This window comes from Neopsephotus bourkii, unplaced genomic scaffold, assembly GCF_033783945.1.
Source record: "Neopsephotus bourkii isolate Nb327-2 ecotype Australia unplaced genomic scaffold, CSIRO-AGI_Nbou_v1 NB_1707, whole genome shotgun sequence".
NCBI lineage: Eukaryota > Metazoa > Chordata > Aves > Psittaciformes > Psittacidae > Neopsephotus > Neopsephotus bourkii.
The window spans coordinates 713,446-734,542 of NW_026902181.1; the positions used below are offsets into that span (position 1 = coordinate 713,446).

Sequence of the window (21,097 nt, forward strand, 5' to 3'; positions counted from 1 at the left end):
ATCCCTGTACCCATGTATAAGCTATTTCACAAAAATGAAGGTACCAAGGAATTAAAAATAGTTTCACAAAACAATGCAGGAGTTGCTTGCCAAACTCAGAAAGAAAGAAAATCTTAACTTTGTCTCCAGCAAAACAAGGAAGAGATACCTGATTCTGCTTTGCTTGGAACAGATAAAGCCCCTTAACTATAAAAATCTGAACTCCTGTGTATACACAGAGATTTACAAATTAACTAGAACTGGTAGAGCTTTTCTAGAAACATCACAACACCCAGTTTCGAAGACACTACCATACAAATAACCCCTCATTACTTTAGGCATAAAAATAAGATTTATCCAACACACATACAGCTTATTGGACCACCTTTACAACATTAACATACAGGAGACCCAAAACTCAAGCTCAGGTAACATCAGCAAATTACTAATACTAACAAATTCGGCAGCATTTAAAGCAAAGACTAGGAATAGATTAGAGTGTTCAAATGGCAAAAGCATCTGGACTTTATAATAGCACACAGAGTTCTGCATCCACCATAAAACTGAACCTATGACACTTATGTTGGCAAGTTTGGGGTAAAACCAGACTCCTTTTAATAAAATCAAAGCACACATAATCCCATCAGGAATGTTCTAGATCAGCTGTCCTCATCACAGAACTAACCAAACTGGGAAATGACATATACTAAACTCTGCTATTTACTGCCTACTTAAAAGTCAGACTTGCACACAGCAGTGCTCAGTCGCCCTTCTCCTTTAAAGAAAAGGAGACTGCAAACTGTCAAAGTTGGAAAATTCCATAGAAATGTTAAAGTATTACGGTATAGCTGAATAGACACTGCAGGCATTTTTACTAGGAAAATCACACTTAAGATTCAGTTTCTTCTCCAAAGTTGTATGTAACATGCAAGTTTACTTCAAAATAACTTTTAAATACAGTGATTACTTGCCGTCTAGCATCAGAAAAGTTGGCTGATGCAGACTGAAATTAAGCATTTCCTCCTACCCAAATAAATTTTAGAGTCTATAATCATACAACATTTCTTTCATGGCTAAAATTCTTTAGCATTTCCATAAATACAAGGTGTTTACCCCACTAATAACTGGTCCATGTGATGAATTTTCAGACTTAATTGAGCTCAGCTATAGTTTAGGTTTCCTTGCACAAGCTTTTTAACCATTTATCCACCTCACCCCCTGAAATTCTGTACTCTTGGCAGACCTCGTCTGGGGATTAACAGCCCAATAATCAGCTACAACACTACCAGCCCGGACATGGGTACCTGGGTACTGCCACATCCTTTTGCTAGGAAGGTAAGTGACAATTAACATTAAAGGTCCCAAGTTGATGCTTCAGTAACACAGAACACTAATACGGTGACCACATCACAGCTCTAGCCTGTAGCAGGTTCGATACAGTGAATCAATGGTTCCGCATCTTTAAAAAGTGAAATACAGACTTTTACATATCGTACTGAACAGTTAGAGCAAGCGGCTGCACCTGTGCTCCCTAGTGCCTGAGGATTTTCAGGCACAAAAATACAAATTCCCATGTGTTTGATGCAGCCTTTCTGAAAGCAAGAGCTGATTAAGTGAAGACATTCCAGAAACATGTACATGCTTATTTCCACAGAGCATCTGTCTCAAAAAAACAGTGCTCACAGATCTGTATTCCAAGAGGTGGCTCCTAAATAAAGTTTCCTAGGCAAACTATGCAGGCAAGAGGTTCTTTTTCCTTCCCCTGAGAAGCAGAGACAAGAGCAGGCAGCAATGGGGTGACAGGAAAACAGATATTAAGGACCCAAAAGCAGTAACACCCTCTCACAGCTTGAACCTTGCCATTGCTCAAGCTTTTGTGTAAGTTAAGTTCTCATGCAAGCACAGCACTTGCTCCTTCTAGTCATGGCTATACAGCTCAGACACTTGACAAACCTCCTCAAAGCTGGTAGTTCCCCACTGCTACTTTAAGGTCCCTTCCAACAAAAACCATTCTATGATTTGACCAAGTGCCCTCATTTAAAGAAAAAACTTACACGTGTAAGAGTATTACATCCATACACTAAAAAGAAACAAAAGCCCCCTACAGTACCCAGGTCAGTCCTTGAGAAGGGGGGCCTGGCAGCTGGGCTTGACGGGCATGCTTGTCCTTGGCTCACCTAGACCTCTCTCACTCAGGGCATCTTTTATTACTTGGGGGGGGGAGGGAGGGTGTTCTGGGGTTTTTTTGTTTGTTTTGGGGGGAAGTAGGGGGGTGTGTTCTGGGTTTTGGTTTTTTTTGTTTGTTTTTTTTTCTTTTTGAATGAGGAACATCTTCAAAGTGATGAAATAAAACACTTCCCCCTCAAAAAGTGGAAACACTGTAAGTTTTCACAGGCAACTCCTTTTTTAATACTTGGTGCAACTTCCCCCCACAAACCACACAATTTATTTTACTCTCCTATCACCTCAAAATTCATTAGCATGCCACTTTCACATGGCAATCCAAGCTAGGTTTAACTAGCTGCAAATTATCTTCTCTGCTCCTTGCACTGGAGAATCTGAACTGATGGAAGCTACAATCCCATCATGTATAAGGTCAGGCTGCAGGAGGTGGCTGTATCAATCCAACTGCCCATTGGTCCCCCTAGTTCTCTTTCCCCCTTACACCATCATTTTGCCACACCACTCAGAGACAATCCAGCTCATCACAGCATTAATAAATGGTCACTTTTTGCTGGTTTCACTGAATGGTTATGGCTTACAAAAAAGTCAAACACAAAAGATACAGCAGAAGCACACAGTGGGCACCAAGACCAGTTCTTCTGGTGGCAGCAGTCAGGTTAAAAATCCACAAGGTATCCAGGGCCACCCTTAGACATCCTCAGTAGTGCCACTGACAAGATCAAAAATACCTGTCAGTGAACAGGACTTTGGAAATACATTTTTGAGCTTACAGCTCATACACTCATCTGTTTCTCTTAATACTGTAACACTGCCTAGAGGCACATCTACCACCTCCTCCAGTGGTATTTTAGAAAGAATGACCCATGAACCACAGAAATGTTTTAAACTTCAAAAGAGGCTTACAACCATAAATCCCAAGGGTTATAAGCATCTTGCAGCTTAGAGTGTGGCACCTTAACCCTAGAAAGTAAGAGGATTCAAGTCTCATCTCTGTGTTTTATTTGCTACCCTTAGCAATAAATACCCTTTCTTTGCAATGAGATTCCTACATTCCTAACCTTCCACCACACTCCACACAAGAGAACCAAAACAGGATTCATAACCCTGAGTCTGGCATGCCAAGAACCTAAATGTTACTGTTGCAAAATTTACCCCTTCTGGATTTAACCCCATATAACCTAACAGCAAATAGATCTGTAGAACAAAATAAAAATTAAGCCAGATCTTGCACATTTACCTTTCACTAAAAGATGCTGCACCTTCTGCCTTTAAGTTTCTACAGAAGGTTAGGGAAAATAACGGGGTGGGGAGGATCCATCAATCAGCTTACTCTTCAACAAACCTGTGCTGCATCACAGATATTTTGGTTTGCAAAATCAGCAAAGAATTTGCAATTTTCTTCAACACCTATTACTTTCTGTGTACCACAAGAATAGTATTTTGAACGAATCCTACACATTGCATCTACTTCACTGACTGAGCATAGAATGATACAATCTGCTACTGTCCTGTCTTTCCCGTCCTGTTAACCTGAATTTCTGATATTCAGATGTTCCATCAGTCAGTTAAAGAAATGTTCTGCTAACTGCTTAAAGACCAATTGCATAGTCTTACCAAAATAAAGGAGAACTTTAAGCACATGAAAATATTCTCATCACCTTTCAGACAAACCCAATGTGGTTATTTCTATCCCAGAAAGAATCATCATAAAAAAAATAAAAAAAAAACCAACTTGTATTTATATGAAGAACATCCCTCATTTTGCTCTGGACAAGACTGAGTAATATGTTACAATCTAAGCAGTAACCATCTCATGCATTTTCCAGGTGTCTGACCTTAAATGTTCCCAAATACATTAGAATTACAAGAAAATGCATATTAATGACAGTGTTCTTGGTTAGGTCCTTTATAAATGTTACTGGGACTAAGTCTTGTGCAGGAGGTATGGGAACATGAACTCCTATCTTCAGGAAAGTAAAAATAACTTCTAAATTGCATTAAAGGAAAGAATTAGCACTAAAATGCAGGAACTTCTGTAACCCAGTTCCAGATTTAAAACAGCAGATAATGAAGTCCCCAAAGAAAACATGGAATTATGCAGTATCTAATTTAATACAGTAATGCAGCTTGCCTTAAGACATAAATGAGACTGATATCCATATACTCCCTACCAACATTACTAGGGGACCTTCACTTAGGGCTTTTTTTAACAGCCTATTGAAGCTAAATAAGTACTCATTAATAACACCTGACATGGCAACTGATGGTTTGTATTTAAAAGATGAAAACAAGACCATCCTTGCTCCTTCCCTAAATTAATAATTGTCTTCAATCATTCCAAGATGCCTAAAAGAAACAAGCACTAAGAATTACCAGAATTTAACAAACTACTTTGCTTAGATCTTAAAAGCTATTAAGTCCAGAGTGGAAAGGTTATTCTCGGTTTCACATAAACAGCTGTTAAGAGAAGCAATTCCCAATGTGTTTTGCACTAGCGCCATTCCCCACTTTCTGAAAACAGTACGTCTCAAGAATTAGGCCTGCAACTTTAAACCAGTGCTGTTTACTGGCCCTGCCAGCTACACCTGCCTTAGAAATGCTGCACCACATGGTAATCCAAGGAAATATCAGTTTGAAACACAATTTTCAGCCATGAACTACTGGTGGTATCCACAAATGCCACAAAGCCTATCTGAAAGCAATTCCTGGAAAATGGAATTAACCTCGATATTCAAAATACTACAGCTGTAGCCTACCACAGAATAGCAGTCCTCAGAAACTGGGTGATATGATGCAAGACTGGCAGATGCCAGTCTCTTTCCACTGAAGAAACTAGGACAGCAATTCACAGTAGACTGATGTAGTATCTCTGCACCGAATTAGACCGGATGCAATGTCATCTCAAATAGATGACTCAACAAATCATTACCTATTTCATAGAGATAAAAGCAAACGTAGTTGTGGCTACTCAGTTTTTATACATGTGATACGTACATCTCACAGCAGAAAGATGCACAGTAGAAAAATCAAAAGACCATCTTTGAAATAGGAAAGGAAGCTTACACAGAATTTACCTAGACCAAAAACTAAAGCAGTAAACTGAACAATAAGCCATTGTTTATGTAAAAGCTACTTCAAGAGGACTCGAGTAAGCATGCTTGTACTTTTTTAGATACAACTGGAGCCAGAGACAATGTGTGGAAAGGAACAAAAAAGCCAACCCCATAGCCTAGCTCCATGAAAGAAATGAAATTTTCCATTCTTTGGAGAAAATGTGAAGGAAGGAAAATTTTAGGATGACTTCTCCCCACTCCCCACCCCCCCCCAAGGTAACTTCATCATTAACAAGACAAACTGTACCTTCACAATCACATCATTAATAATTTTAGCCCTTGCTGACATTTTGCCTTCACCAATTGGTTCAATTTTCCACTGGATCTAATGCCATAAAAAGCAAGACATCCACTCAGTTACTACCACTTACTTAAAATTAGAGGGCTGCACAGCTTTTGCTTGCAGAAACCCCTACTTCTAGGGCTATTAGGTGCAGAGACAGAACAGATAGATACACCATACCAGCAGGAAAGGCTAAGGCAACAAGCAGAACCCAGCTTGTTCAATAACATCTTGGCATCTATTAGAAGCAGACAGCAAGACAATGTGATAGTAGTCAGGAGACCCACCATCGCTGATGGATTCGAGATGTGTTCTCACCTCTGAAACCTACGTCCTACTGCAAGGCAATCAGCAGTTAGCTGCTCATGTAAACAGAGCTACAGATGCCTGTCTACTAAAGAGGCACAAAGCCATCATTACCTATGCCATGCTACTGGCAGCCTCTCCCCAATGCTGAGATCACTCCTGTATCTAGAAGAAACTCCAGGGAAAGAGCTCCTGAATGCATAATCTTCAGCTCAGGTGGCACCTTTTGAGGGTGAGGGAGGCAGGCAGGCACGCAGGACTATTTCTGAATTGTACTATCTCATAGTTTCATTAGCTATATGTACCAGATCCATGTCACTTCTTTTCAGCAACAACACAGCCCCTCTGCTCTTTCTCCCCCACCCAAAGCTGGCACTTAGAGAAGTGGAAACAAGGAACCAATCCTGTTGAAAACAAACCTGGAAAACAGAAAGCACTTTTATCATTTATTCAGTTCAAGAAAAGTATACACAGTCCTGGGATGCTAAACTGCAATTTTGTGCAAGAAGCTTAGCCATTATCAGACACAACTGGAGACAAGTCGCAGTCCAGCATCTCAAACAATTCCAGGATACACCCCACTTCCAAAAAGTTCTGAATAGCTAAATTTTTTTTCTTTTCTGAAATGCAGAAGATTAAAGAGAGTGATAAACTATCAAAGCAACTAAATTTCTGCAGGTGAGAGAAAACATCCAACAGAAGAAGGCAAGCCATTTTGTAGAAAACTTTCTTTTCAAGCCAAGCGACCACCCATTCACAGCAAAACACTGCAGTACATTATCAGAAATTAAGACAGGAAATTGAGGAATAACGAAATTAAGACATATTCAGATGCTCAGAAGGATTTTCATCTTGGATTTCCTCAAAAATAATTATTTTGATCAACTTTTTTATCATCCTTCAGATTTTCAAAACCAGAATAACACTTCCACAGTTCACAGCACCTCACTGTATTTGGTGTATCTGCATTTCTACCTCAGCACTGAGTGCCTCAGATGAAAGGAAAAACTAAATCTACAGTACTAGAATTGCAATTTAACAGTGTTAAATTAGTGTGTATTAAGACAATTTTTTTTACTTGAATGATAAATATTTTTTACTCCGTAAGATTTGTAGAACTGGGTCCTTAGCTTAAAGTCAACAGATACTGTAGGCGGACAAACCATGTTGACTTTTTCTAGTCTCAGTTATGCTCCATGCATTGTCTTGATCCATGTATGGGCAAGATACTAAACACTATGTGGATGTGACTGTCTTGAGAACAAACTCTTGCATGCAATGTAAACAATCTCCAAGGCAAGAGTTAATTACACGGAGAATAACCAATTACAACTGAAAATAAAACTGAAGTACAGGACCATGTGAGGTAATGGACATAAAACTGTATTATATCATATGCAAATATAGGTCATTTCTGAGGTGCAGATTCTGTACTTCCAAGAATGATGAAAACTTTTAGATAGTACTACACACACACCTCCTTAAAAGGGTGTGCTGTACCTGAACAGACAGTAAGGAAATTATTTATATATTTTGGCTGTTCAGGTGTGTGTCAAGCCAATCTTACAAGCTCTCCTTGAATGCCTTTGAACAATTATAAGCATTCATATTGCAGTATTGAGGAAAAAACAACAATGACCTTATTTGGAGGATAACACTAACAGCTTTGAGTACTCTTTATGAAAAACCAAGACACAAAGGATTCAGGTTGGTAAAAAGGCCAAGATAAAACCTGAAAATTATCTTGATGTACCACTGTGCTGTTCCCGGGGGCAGCACAAAAATTAATGACCTTAGTTACCATCACATTCATTACAGACTGGTGGAGGAGTCTCCAGGCCATCTAAGCTGGCAGGTCAGAATTTGCCCAGACAAAATAAAACCTGAAGGAAAAAAAAAAAAAAGAAAAAGAAAGGCACCACATAATGCTATTACAGACATTTAAATGAAATTATAAATACTTCATATTCAGTATTTGCATGATGCACCTATCCAAAACACACCAGAAGTGCTCAACAAGCATTCAGTGATTCTTCTATTTGCCACCTGCATACTATGAATCCAAACATAACTAATATATTTAATCAACCATATAAAGTCTGATACAAACACAACTACTTTATAGAAAGTTCTAGTAAATATCCTAGCAAGAAGACAGGCCAATTGAATCGCAGTCCCTCATTCCCCTGCACAAGACTGGCTTTCTGCTACCAAGCTAAGAGAAATACACAGGGCTGCCCAGTTGCTCAAAGACTGAGGGGCTTTTTACAGGCTGTATTCTTCACATAGGAAAACCCAGGCATGACACAGTTGAGAGGTGCTTTAAACTAACAAATTGCCTCTGAGAAACAAACTCATGTCATTAAAATAAATAAATAAATGAAGTAATCTTCATGTGTAAATAAATATGCACACAAATGTCATGACACTCTTTCAAAACCACCCCGTGCAAATCCAGTTTAAAGAAAGATCACATTTTATAAGAGATGCTTTTCACATAGGCACTGTAACCTACACAGAAATAAAATTTATAGATAGAAGCAAAACAGAACATCAATATTAAATTAACATCTGACAATGTTCAAGGCCTGTTAATACAAGAGAATATGTAATTAATTCTAACCATTAACTAGATTACTGATAATTTACTGAGTGGGAAGGGGAAGGAAAGAAACCCCCAAAAGCCACTATATTAGTAAATAACTGTTAAAATATGAAATGCAAAACCAGCATCACAATTGAATCCTATAAAACCTGGCAACATAAGACCTTAAACCAAACACACTCATTCTCATATATGGTATTTTCAGGCTGGGTTAGGGAATTTGATGCACAGGTGATACACATTTCAACCTGAAAAGTGATGACTCCACATAAATGCAGACTCTGCATTGATCAGGACTAAGAAGAAGAACCTGAGCAGAAACTCTCACCCAGCAAAAAGCATTAAACCTTTACTAAACCTTAGTGACAGCTGAATTCTTTCTCTGGCTTTTTATATCAGATTAAGTCTCCCAGGCTTTTTGGAAACAACACATCTCATTTCTGTAAATGAATGGTAGTCAGCAGAAATATCATATTAAACAGACTTTGACAAGAAAATAGCCAGCCTTAAGAAAAAAAAAAAAAAAAAAAGGAAAAAAAAAAGTATATACTTTACAAAGGCCTATTAGAAACCAGGGGAAAAAGCTTCAAAATTCATCTATCCTACTGCTGCAACAGAAGCCAGCCACAGCCGCCAGAGCACAGCCTTTCCAGCTCTGTAGCCCTGCAGTTACAGCAACCTGTACAAATCAAATGATTATCAACTGTCTTTTTGTAAGGAAAAACATCCACCAATTATTTTCCACAGAATTTAGGTTATTACTTGAATAAGAAACAAGTATTACAGCATGCAATTAGACAAGCCAGCAATTAAGTTTCATGGCTATTCACTTCACGTAAACTGGTCTAGTGCTACTGAGTTCCAGAACAACACACCCAAGAACAAAATTAGAAGATTACTGTCAAACACATTTAGAAGGAAAGAACATACTTGCTTTTCCCTCATACTGTGCAAACAAAGTAAAAATACAAACCCAATTCTTCTACTGTTAGTTACTAAACAAAAGTTAGACCTGGCTTATATAATTTGTGAACCAAGTTTCTACTTGTGTGATTGCCGTTATGGGGAACAAATTCCTATGTCTCCACAGATTTTTACTTCAGCAGTTGATGAATTAATGCCTTTGAAAGCAGACTATCCTCACTCAAAATCTTAAGTCAACACACAAAGATATCAGCTAACTAAAGACCCAAGCATTTAACAGCCACTAAGCATTCACTTGCAAGGCAAACTGAGTAACTAGGGGAGTCTGGCAGTTACACACTCAGTGTGCCCATCAACAAACTGCTAAGCCTTGGAAAAGCCAAGGTACCTTTAGTCCTAATGGATTATGGAAACAAGTTTAACAGTCTAAAATCAGCCCACTGCTGAAAGTGGAGCCTTAACACATACTCAAATTGCATTAATCAAGTTTAAACAATAAAAGCAGAAGGAAAGAGAGACCCGTAAGGTTTAGGGGTTTTTTCCACTAGAAAATGAACAGACTCAAAGTGGTCACATCTAGACTAAGAACAGTCAGCACACAGCAAGAGTGGTTCTGGTCAAGTGTACCAGTGTGGGGGTTTTTTATAGCTTCAGTATTACTCATAGCTTCTAGACCTGTGCCCTGTGAAGAAGCCCAGGCCAGTGACCAAGCATGTATCTACAAAAAGCAGTTCCGGTTAAGAAACTCTCTGGGTATACCCAAAGATTAAAGATTACAGATTAAATTCCAATTCAACGGGAAGTTCCAGATTGCTTTTCCTAGAAGAGGAAAGGTAGTTAGAAAAAATTATAAACTGTTTGATCCAAGTGGTGTTTTAGTCCACTGCATCTGAAAACACTACTTCACTTTTAAGACTAATAACTTTGGTTCTGGCTTCAATATCAAAACCCACCAGCTAAATCTCAAAAATCCTACAGATTCAGCACTCAAACTCTGAAATGTAAAGGTGCTCTTGAGGAAAATGTGAAGCTGCTCATTTTGGCATCTATATTCTTTTTTCAGCCAGTTTCTCACACACAAATCATTTGTCCTGACACACTTTCAGTCACAGTTCTGCAGAAACAGAAGACAGATAAATTACTACCCAGAAACATCTTTAAGTCATCACATCTGGTAACTACAGAACACTAGGATCCTACAAAGATTACTCTGTAATGACAAATACTGAACAAAGCAATTCAAGTTTTCACAGGGATATCTCCTACAACACACTTAAAAGGATTCTGGATGAATATGTAACTGCAGTTACACATGACACGATGCCATTAAAACTTCTAGACTGATCGCAGCCTATTAATGCTTGGAAGTCTCAGTCAGTAAAAAAGAAAAAGTCTTCCTGATCTTGCTTGTTATGAAGGTTTTCCTCTTTCTGATGCAAGATCTGTTTTAACTATACATCATATCAGTTCAAAATTGGTATTTGACGGATCCCAGAATTAAGATGAGAACAAACCCTCTTCCAGCCACAGCTGTGTCAGTCTGAGGTTACTCCACTTAGCCCATCCCTAGCTCCTCATCCTCCACTTTCTGCTGTTACCACACACATCAACATGCCAGCTGAGAAAAGCAGAACAGTCTCCAATTTATTTGAGGTTTTATTAGCCAGGCCAGCTTAAAGCAGTTTGCTATAGGTCTTTGTTAACCCAGGTCATGTTGATGGAAACATACAGTCACAGAAAAGCTCAAGGAAATTTAAATCAGAGCTACTACAGCCCCATCTCCCACCCCCTATCTCATTCACTTCAACAGGAAGTCCCATTCCTACCCCCTGAGCTTGATGGTCAGCCAGTTCAGAAAAATGATCCAGCCAAAATGCAACAAAACATAAAAGCAATTCATTACCAGGCTGATTAACCCCTTGACTCTGCCTAACTCACAGCCACAAAGGCTTCCTTGCCAACAGGGGAAGATGCACAGTCAAGAAGAAGGCAGGACCACCACAGTCCCAGTTTAAGCTGCCAAGTTTCTTGACAAGCTTAGGCAAAACTAAAACAGACGTGCTTCAGAAAAGCATGGTCATAGACACCTCCTTCTCCTCCTCTGCAAGCAATAACATTTGCATAGCCATGAAGTCAGCCAGTTGATTCAACTGAAGCTCAACATTTTTCTGCACTACCGTTTTCAGCTGGATCAGCAAAGAACATCTATCAGGGAATAGCAGCTCCTTTTGGTGAAAGCATTGCCAGAGAAACCAAAACTGCTCTGGTGGTAATGCAATGATGTGACTGTAGAGGATGTGTTAAATCTCAGCTTGTTCGAGCTTATGCTTGGAATTCTGCAGAAAGACAATACACTTTAATGTCACTTATTAAAATTGAGATCTCGGGGCTGAAAAAGGAACCTATAATTTTAATATATCTGATCAACATAAATTCCAAAAGCAAGACTAAGTCCATGATTTCACAATAGTTTAAACCTAGCCTATTTGATAAGCTGGCAAAATGAAGAATATAAATAACCTTTGATACCTCCCCCACAAAAAAAAAGAACGATCAGCAGAGCGCCGGATGAGTGCAGGGCCCTAAAGTCCAACCAGCTTAGACTGCCAAGAGAATCTCTTATCTGAGAGAGTCTGTAAAACATCTTTTCTAGAGTGAAGGAGATTTAATTTCTATAGTATTGGAGTGATTTCTTTTTTTCCCCCCGATGTTATGCAGCTTCACCAACATTACTAGTGGAATTAAATCAGCTATAGGTGGAATTCAAGAGTCTTGCATGGTGCTGTAACAAGCGTAGACAAGCATGTGATACAAAAATCTGCTAGGATATGTTTTCCTGATAACCCCTATTCCTGGGGAGGCAAGCACTTCTGCAAGGATTTTCACTGTCATTTCAGGAAGTTTTTATCCCACCATGCTCATTATCATAGGGAAAAAAGTACTTGCAGATCATTCCAACATCAAGCAAATTACAAAATGTAATACTTAGATGTCTTGCAAGTCTCAGGATCCCAGCATGGCTTCTTGGTTTGGACTATTTTCTTCCTAAATGCATAATGCTATCAGCTGTAATACAAACTCAGAGGGTTAGACAACACCAGGGTGAGAAGATAAACTTTTCTACTCTGTCTAGTTTACATGGACCTTCAGTTTCCACACATTTAAGAGAAGTAATAAATGTTGGAAAGCAAGTCCCAGGCTGAAAAATAAATTTTCTGCTAATAAGGATTTAAATGGCTAATTTGAATTGCATTTCATATGTATACTTTAGGAAAACATTCCTTTGATGTGTTATGTTTAGAGTTCTGTAAATCAGAGTTTTCACTGAGGCTTAAAACCAACACCTTATTCACTTACAGATTAAAAAGAGCTTATTGTAGGATAACTCAGGCTAACAAAGGAGTTTAAGAACACATCCCATTCTTTTTTTTATTTGCTTGGTTTTTACTTTGTTCACATTATTTTTTTTCAGTCGTAAGATTTTTGCTAAGGAAAAAAAAAAAAGCAGCATTTCCACAGAGAATTGCCAAGAGCTGAAGAAATGGAAAACACACACTGATGAGGAGAAAAACAATACTGTTTCTCTATGGTAACTATGAACTTCTGCATAATTATAAAGACTGTTTTAGATGTAAGCATAGATCAATAAGTCAAACAGAACTGATGAGTCAGAAATCCACCTAAATATTTACACTTTTTGCTACAAGCCTTACCTAGAGTAATAATGTAGCCAAACATAACGACCGTGCCTTCCATTTTACCCACTCCCCTCATTCTGGAGCCTATCTGGAGGGGCAGGAAGATAAAAAATACAACAACAAAGCAAAACAAAGCCCCTCAAATAGTATAGTCGGACACTGTTAAGTGCTATAAGTATCTCCTACTCCGGACAGCTGAATTCAGAAACATTGATATCAACCTTGAAAATAGCATAGCACAGAGAAATCAACTCAAAAGCTCCCTTCTTATTTCATAAACCATTAATGAATAGGTTACATAAATCTACTGGACCGAAGCAGTTGTAAACCCGAGCTGCTACAAGACATTAACTCTGCTCTGAGAGACGCATCCTTTCTTCAAGACTGCTCATCTCCCTCAACGCAGTAAGTGTGTAAGTAATAAAAGGAGTTAGGCGCATTCGAAATAGAAGCTGCGCTTTAACCCCTCGTTATCTACTGGAAGCAGAGCGGAGCGAAGCGCTCACCATCGGTGAGCCTTCTCCAGGCACATAGCAGCCCACCCCCCGCTTGGCTCCCTGTTGCTCACCAGTCCCCCCGGCACGCCGCAGGACAAGCTGAACCCGGCCGCCTGTTCCTTTGTGCAGCCTGGCGGGCTGCTGCACAGACTGAAAAGGACCGGTGGAGCTACGAACGGGGTAAAAAGAGCCGAGTTTCGCTGCTTACGGGGCCCTTTTCTCCTACAACTCCCGCGGTCAGACCGGGTCGTCAGCGCCCCCGCCTCAGAGCCTCGTCCCGGCGCCTCCCAAACTTCACAGCGCTCCAACCCCGGTTCAGACGAGGCGGCGGATTTCGGAAAAACCCAAGCTTCGCGGAGCCCCGACGCCCCCAGCTCGCTCCTGCAGCCGCACGCAAAGCCGGGAGGCGATACAAAGCGCCGCGCACGGCTAGACCCAGCCCGGGAGCAGCCGCGCCAGAGGGACCCTCTGTCTGAAAGCTGGTCGCGATTCAAGGCCTAGGAGAAACCGAAGGCACAGCCAGCTCCAGGAGGAGACCAGGAAGCGGCAGCGCCCCGGGGGTCGCTCCCCCGGGCTGGCGGTTCGGTCTTCCCTCCCACGGCCTTCGCCCAGCGGCCGCCCCCCGCGGGCTCCACCTGCGCCGGGCCCCCGCCCCACGCCACCCCACCCCGGGGATCGCGCGGGGCCCACCTCACTGCCCACCCCCCGGGACGGGTACCAGAGCGCACCGCTGCCTCTTCCCGGGCCTCACATACCCTTCCCGGGGAACCACCGCGCCCCCTCCGGCTTCCCCCACTCCCACCGCCGCCGCCCCCCCCCCCCCTCCGGCTGGGCTTGCACGACACTGCCACACCCGGCCGCGGTTCCAGCCCCTGCCTGCCTCGGCCAAGGCCGTACCCCACGACACAGTGCGGCCCGGCCACACTCACCTTCTGCCCGCAGCTTCCCCCTTCCAGCACCACCCCAGCCGCCGGTCGCCACTGAGCAGCAGCACCACCACCGCCGCCGCTCCCCCCACCAGCGCCGATTGCCCCCGCCGCCCGCCACGCCCATTCCGGCAGCCCATTGGCCATCCACCCACCGTCCAGCCTTTGGATTGGTGAGAAGAGATGCTCGTCAGAACTCCGACCCCGCCTCTCTCCGCCCACGGGTCCCGGGTGTTTTATTCACGCCGGGGCTTTGGTGCCCCCACTCTTTTGCTGCCGCTCCTGATTGGCTAAAGCGGTTAGAGCAGTGCCCCAGGATAGGCTGGCGGAAGTGTCAGCTGCGGCAGTGGGCCCGTCTCTCCCCTCGGTGGTAGGCTGCGCTGGGGAGGAGGAGAGTTGGGGTGCGCGGCGGTCTCTCTGAGGGGGTTAAGGGCAGAGTCCGCTCCGCCCTGCTCCCCGAGACCCTCCGGTCGGCGTCCAGCTGCTGCTCTCGGTGGGGCTATGCCTTCTTCCACAGAGCAGCTCGCTGCCTGTCTCCGGTGTGGATCAGGCATGAGTGCTGGGTCTGGTTCCCTTACAACAGTGAGTCGGTTCCCGGGTGGGTACAGCCTCAGGGCAGAGCCCCCCTACGGTGGGGTTGCGTTCTCCGAAGCTTCTGCTCCGTGGCGCTGCGAGCTGAAAGCAGCCCCGCCCCGCCCCACTGCCCCCCCCGCCCCCCCGAGGACCTGGGGGCAGGCGCCTGCCCAAAGCCTGTCACCGGCACTGCCGCGGTGGGGACTTTTCCCCGCAGCTCCCGTAAAGCCCCTTCGCAGGGGAGCTTGTCTCCCACAGGCCCAGCCGCAGGGCCCGGTGCCACCCCGGTTTCCCCCAGTAAATCCAACGTGGTCACTGGCGCCTTCCCCAGGGGCTGCAGTGAGACGTGCTGGTAATGCCAGCTCTTCAGGAATCGCGCACGTAATGTCCTCCAACAGCTAGAGGCCGGGTTTACAGGGAAAACGCTAGCAGGGTTCTCTCTGCTGTGCGTTAACTTCCATGGCTGGGGCTTCCTGAGATCCAAAATGTTCTCGGGTTTCCTTCATCCCAAGAAACGCAGCTGTGCCTCCATTTTCAAAGCGGAGGCAGTACCAGGTGCTGGGTTCAGCAGGGAGGCTGCGCTTCAAAGGGAAGCTACCCGGAGGAATCCTCTGCATGCAGGCAGCACCCGTGTGACGGTGCTTTGCCCTGAACAGTTTCCAGCATGCATATTTCCAGCAGCTGCCTGCCCTCACCAGACTTTCAAGCAGCTCCTTCATCCAAAGTACAAGCCAGAACAGTTCCCACAGGATTGAGCTAAAAAACAAAAACACCCCCACGCCCCCCCAAAAAAACAAACAAACAAAAAAAAAAAACAAAAACAAAAAAAAACCCAACAAAAAAACCCACCCCAAATCCTCAGGAAATTGAAATGCAAAGACTACATGAGGTTTCCCCTGCATCATTATCTTCTCTCTGCATGCACCATCCCCCATATTCCTCTTTGTTTCTGAACCAAGCAAAGAGAGCAACAAAAATGGGCTTAATGCTAATTGGCAAACATCCAGAAAATAAAGCAACCAAAATCAGTGGGAATTTCAGAACATTATATGCAAAAATCATTTACCAAGCTCATACAGGAGGTGCTGGAGCAGGATGAACATGACACTGACTCTGAGTTTCAGGCTGATGTGCTCTGACCCCTGAATCATCCCTTGTTCACTAATGGATGAACTAAGAAGAAGATACCATATTTTTATTATTAAATTTTTTTTCCTTTCATCTGTATGCATGTTCCTCTGCTTGGAAAGCAAAACCAAAGCAGAGAGCTGCCTTCCCTCTCACAGTTGTTACTCAATTACTTTCAGACTGCTGCTCTTAGCCAGCAGCAATACAACACAGCTATGTTTGAGCCAAACGTTCCAAAATGACTAGACAGAGGTTTCTACCAGTCCTGAGCTTTCTTCTGATTTTGTGAAAACATTCCTGACCTGGCATAGCTCTTAAATTACTGCATTCCCAGTAGCTTCAGTGTAACTCTTCATCTTACTCAGTACTGTAATGTATGCTTCAGCAATATATAGCTTTTACAGATATTTTTTAGATAGCTAAATTGACTTGTTGCCATTACCTCTGCTCAGCTACTAACTTGACTTTCCTGTATAGTCACTGGTGACCAAAGGGAAAGGGAGCTGCTGTGGGAAAGGAAAGGAAGATGACCCTAGAGGTCACTGAGCTGGACAAGCTGAGCATCTCACACATCAAACTGCACATTCTCAATGCTGCACTGTGGGTTCGAGTCTATTCTGTACAGTCAGTCTTCCCACAGAGTTTACATGTGATGGGGTAAGTTAATTCTCCGAGGCCTGATACTGGAAGCAAGACTTCAAGGTGCTTTAATACTTTGGGATAACAAAGAAATGGGAGAGACTTCACAGCATTCAAAAAAAACCCAACCCAATTTCCCCAGTTCCACCTTTTCTTCCAGCCTGAGAACAGGGCTCTGTGGCCAATATGCGGGATTAATGAATTTGGCTGTCTCCTGTCATGCCCACTTACTTCAGTGAGCAGTGCCTTTCTAGCGGAGATCATGCTTGGTCTGAGTGGGACAGCAGGATAGCATGCTATCCCCTAAGGACCTGAGAGTATATTACATATGCATTCATGATAATGCAAACTCCTTATCCTCATTGCAGATACCCGGAGGCTTAACATCATTCTCCCCTATTGGCTATCTAAAACAATGTCAGTGATTAAATCTCCCTTCTCTAATCACACCATAGTATTATCCCTTCTAGGAACAAGCCATACCAGTATAAATACTAAAACATAAGCATTCTTATGCTGCTATAACTGTGCTTACCCAAAAGGAATTCCATTTTTTTACAATACTGGTAAAATGAGCACTGAAAATGCTCAAAAATCCTTGTAGAAGGTTCCATGTTGTCTAGTAGCAACACAAATTTGCTACGGGAAGCAAATAAGCAAGTGTCATTTGGGCTTTCTCATGTCATGCTCTGAGCAGATCTGAACAATATGGTTGCTAAACCAAGACATCCTGTTTGCACAATGTTTCCATGTTGGTAGTGCTGCGTCAGAGGTGAGCAAGCAGTTTCAGAGTACTTCAGAAATACTTCAGTGTAAGCAGTTGGGGGGGGGGAGGTAGACGAAGAAAAGGGTAAAGTCTTTAGCAAGGCTTTTGAAATGGAGAATCTTACAGAAGAAGCAAATGTTGCACGGTGCTGCTGGATATTAGCATGGCTATATGTTAATTTTGAAATAGTGGGCATAAATGTATTTCATGAGCAATGCTACACAGTTGCCATCATTAATACAGAAATAATGTGAAGAACATGTGAATTAATACAGAAAGAATCCTTTAAAATCTTTCTTCCATGGAAAACCATGACCCAAACAGCTTGTTGAGACCCATGGTCTGTGCATATCAAAACAATATCCTCTAGCACAGGATATGTGGTGCATGCAGGAGCAGCTTGATTATGCCTGCTAACTTGATTGTCTACATGTGATTAATCCTACAGGGTATTTCATTTTAGGATGGGGATTGTCCCCTCAAGGCCATTTACTTCTCTCCTTCCACTTAAAAGCAATAAGGTTGGAGTCCTGGAGTCTGTAGCTTCGTGTCTAGTCACTGCCTATGGAGTCACTGCAGATGGTATCTGCTCAATGACACCAAATGCTAGATGGTGTCTACTAAGAGCACAGAAACCCCATGAGATAATTTCTAAATGCTTTCGAAGTACACATGCCTCATCAAGGTAGTGAGTAAGCTCAGCTGAGGGTCCTACTCAAACACATTTTGTAAATTCAGCTTTAACTTACAAGTTTGTATTAGTGTCACATGGGACAAGAGAAAACATCTGTGCTTCCAAATCCCTCTAAAGAGATAATTTCATAGGAAGGACTGGACCTTGTAATTATTATTTTTATAAATTTGTTTTAATTGGACTGTTCCATGGCAGGGAAGACTTCTTTTCTCAGTGGGGCTGTGTGTACAAGATAACCAGGATTAAAGACCACAACCAGCCATTGAATCCCTAAGGAGAAACAGCTGAAGAGAGGCCAAAATCTCTGCCAAGAGATGCTTCAGTAAGTGCATTCACTCTGATGAGGGGGCCAGAGGATAGCTCTTGAGAAACAGTTCCTGAATTAGCTTTCAGTCTTGTTATTTGGCAATGAACTTTATAGCTTTCCAACAAGGAGCAGGCTTCACAATCCAGCCCAGTGTCCTCCCAGTGATGACATACTGGATGTCACTAGGCTGTATGAGAAAGACTGTTAGCTAAGGAAACCCATTAGTGAAGGCTTGAAATCTTTTTCCTCACTGGGTATTGCTTTTGGCATGAGAACAAAAGTGATAGTGCAAAAGGAAGGCTGAAAGCAAAGTAATGATGAGAAAAAAGATTAAACCGAGTTTAAGTTTCTAAAAGTGACTAGTTTACATTAATGGTTTGCTGGGAACACAGAGAAAGTACTGGGCAGTTTGCATGGTGGTGAACAACCAAGTATCTAATATCAGAGAACTGCTAAGGATTTTGCCCTTTCCACTCATTAGTAAAGACTGTTCCTGTCTTTGCAGGATAAGACCTAGCCTGATCTGCTCTTTAAACTCAAGATATCAATTATTTGAGTGGAGAAAGGCATAAGGTTAAAATATATCAAGTGAACCCAACATTTCTTTGAGGTGCCATTTGTTTATTTCTTTTAAAGTCTCTTGTGGCTCTTTAGTAAGTTGTACTCCCCACATTTTTATGTCCTTTTAAATAAAGCACATGTGGCTCTTGGCAATGCAGCTTATATGGTCATAAAATCTGACTTTGTGCTAAATTCTAATTAAGAAATTTAATTGAGCCTCTAGTTGCTACTCTATGTGAGCACCAGCTGGGGACCACCTAATCATTCAGAGATCTGGGCTACTTTCCTTTTGTTTATTTAAAGAGCTGTACATGACAATGTTCTTTCTTTAGGACAAACTTCCTTGAAATGGATAATGAATGAAAACAGCATGTAGACCTTGTGGCTATTCCTAGACAACCATCTGAGTACAATGTAAGTGATACTGAAGCTGTCTCTTTTTGCCTTAGGTCAAAATCTTTTCTTGTGTCATGCAGAAAAATAGCAACATTCTTTATTCTTGAAAGGCTTTACTGCTAGAAAAGCTGAGTTGTCAAAAGAAACATTTTATTGTTATAGAGATTTCACCACTGTTATTTTCCACCATGTTCTTCACTCTGAGACTTTGTTATACATCAAAACCAAATCCAATGTCAATCATCTGTCTCTCAGCAGCAGAAAGTGACACCCGTGTGAAGATTAGAGCCCTTGAATGAGACTTTGAACTTGCTGTACTGGTAAACATCCAGAGCAGCTTTGCTGCAGTCATTACATATATTCTGGTGTAACTCATGTCAGGCTCTCTGTACAGTGCCCAGCTTCTTCTGAGAAGAATCACTTGCACTCCAGTAAATTAAATAGTAACACTAGTAAATAACCCAGGTGCCAAGATTTTTCAATGGTCTTCCCCCTGCCAAGTCTATTTAGCCAGGCTTATATATAATTACACCATACAACAGCCTGACATCTAACATATTTCATAGCTTCTGCATCGCAGGATTGTTAATAGCCCTGTTCTGTTGAAATGGTTTAATCTGATAAGATTATTCTGGTAAAATGGGCTTAACTTTGGGAAAACAAAGAATAGTTTGAAATAGAGTTCACCCTTCCTTCCTCTTACAGTCTACAAATGCAGGCACAGGCAGCACTTCCCTCCCATTTTAAACCACATCATCCTGCCAGGAAGATGCCATCTCCCGTTCCACGCGTATTTCCCCACCGTGCGGGTGCTGAGCGCTGGTCGGCCTCTGCCACCTGCTGGCGAAGCCTAAAACCTTCAAGACCTTAAATCGGAGTGTTGTCTTACACACGTCTAAAACCCGGTGCCTTCAGGTAAAACCATCATGGAACAAAGAGGACAGTTTCCTGCTTCTTTTGCTTTTCCCACATTTTTGTCTGCAAAGACTATGCCGGTAGAACTCTGTCAGAAAAATACCTCCAAAATGAAAACAGTTGTCACTGCATATATACAGTGCTTTTAAAAGCACGGTGAAGGGAGGAGGGATGGCACATCAGAATTGGCTCCCTCCAACTTGAATTGCTACTTGTGTAGCAGAACCGTACGAGCTAGGTTTCACCTCCTCTCGTCTCATTAGGCTACAAAGTAACTGCGCGCTGTCCAGAAGCGCAGCCTGGCGGCGCGCCTGCGGTGCAAGGTTTTCCCGCACGGGCTTAGAGCGTACTTCCAGAGCAGTTTTCCAAGCAGGGAGCGGATCTGCGTCGGGTCGCCTCCCTTTTCCTTTTGAGAGGCGGGGGAAGGGAAGGAGCCTGGCATGTCTTCAGTGGGATAATCGTAAAACGTACGACCTTTCCTTCTACACAAGCACACAACCAAAACTCCCTCCGGTGGGTGGGCGGGCGTTTCCTTCTTCCCGCGATCCCATTCCCGGACGCTCCGGGGCACCCACATGCACAAGCCCCGGCGGAAGCGGCCCG

General features: G+C 42.5%; 1 protein-coding gene across 1 annotated transcript in view; it reads right to left on the minus strand.

Annotated features, from left to right (window-relative positions):
* NUMB (NUMB endocytic adaptor protein) overlaps nucleotides 1-11,596 on the minus strand; it is a 96,367-nt gene extending 84,771 nt beyond the window's left edge. The window contains exon 1 of the mRNA XM_061376364.1: nucleotides 11,572-11,596. The gene's annotated coding sequence lies outside the window, so the exon portion shown is untranslated. The remainder of the gene's footprint in view (nucleotides 1-11,571) is intronic.
* Nucleotides 11,597-21,097: the final 9,501 nt, after the last annotated feature.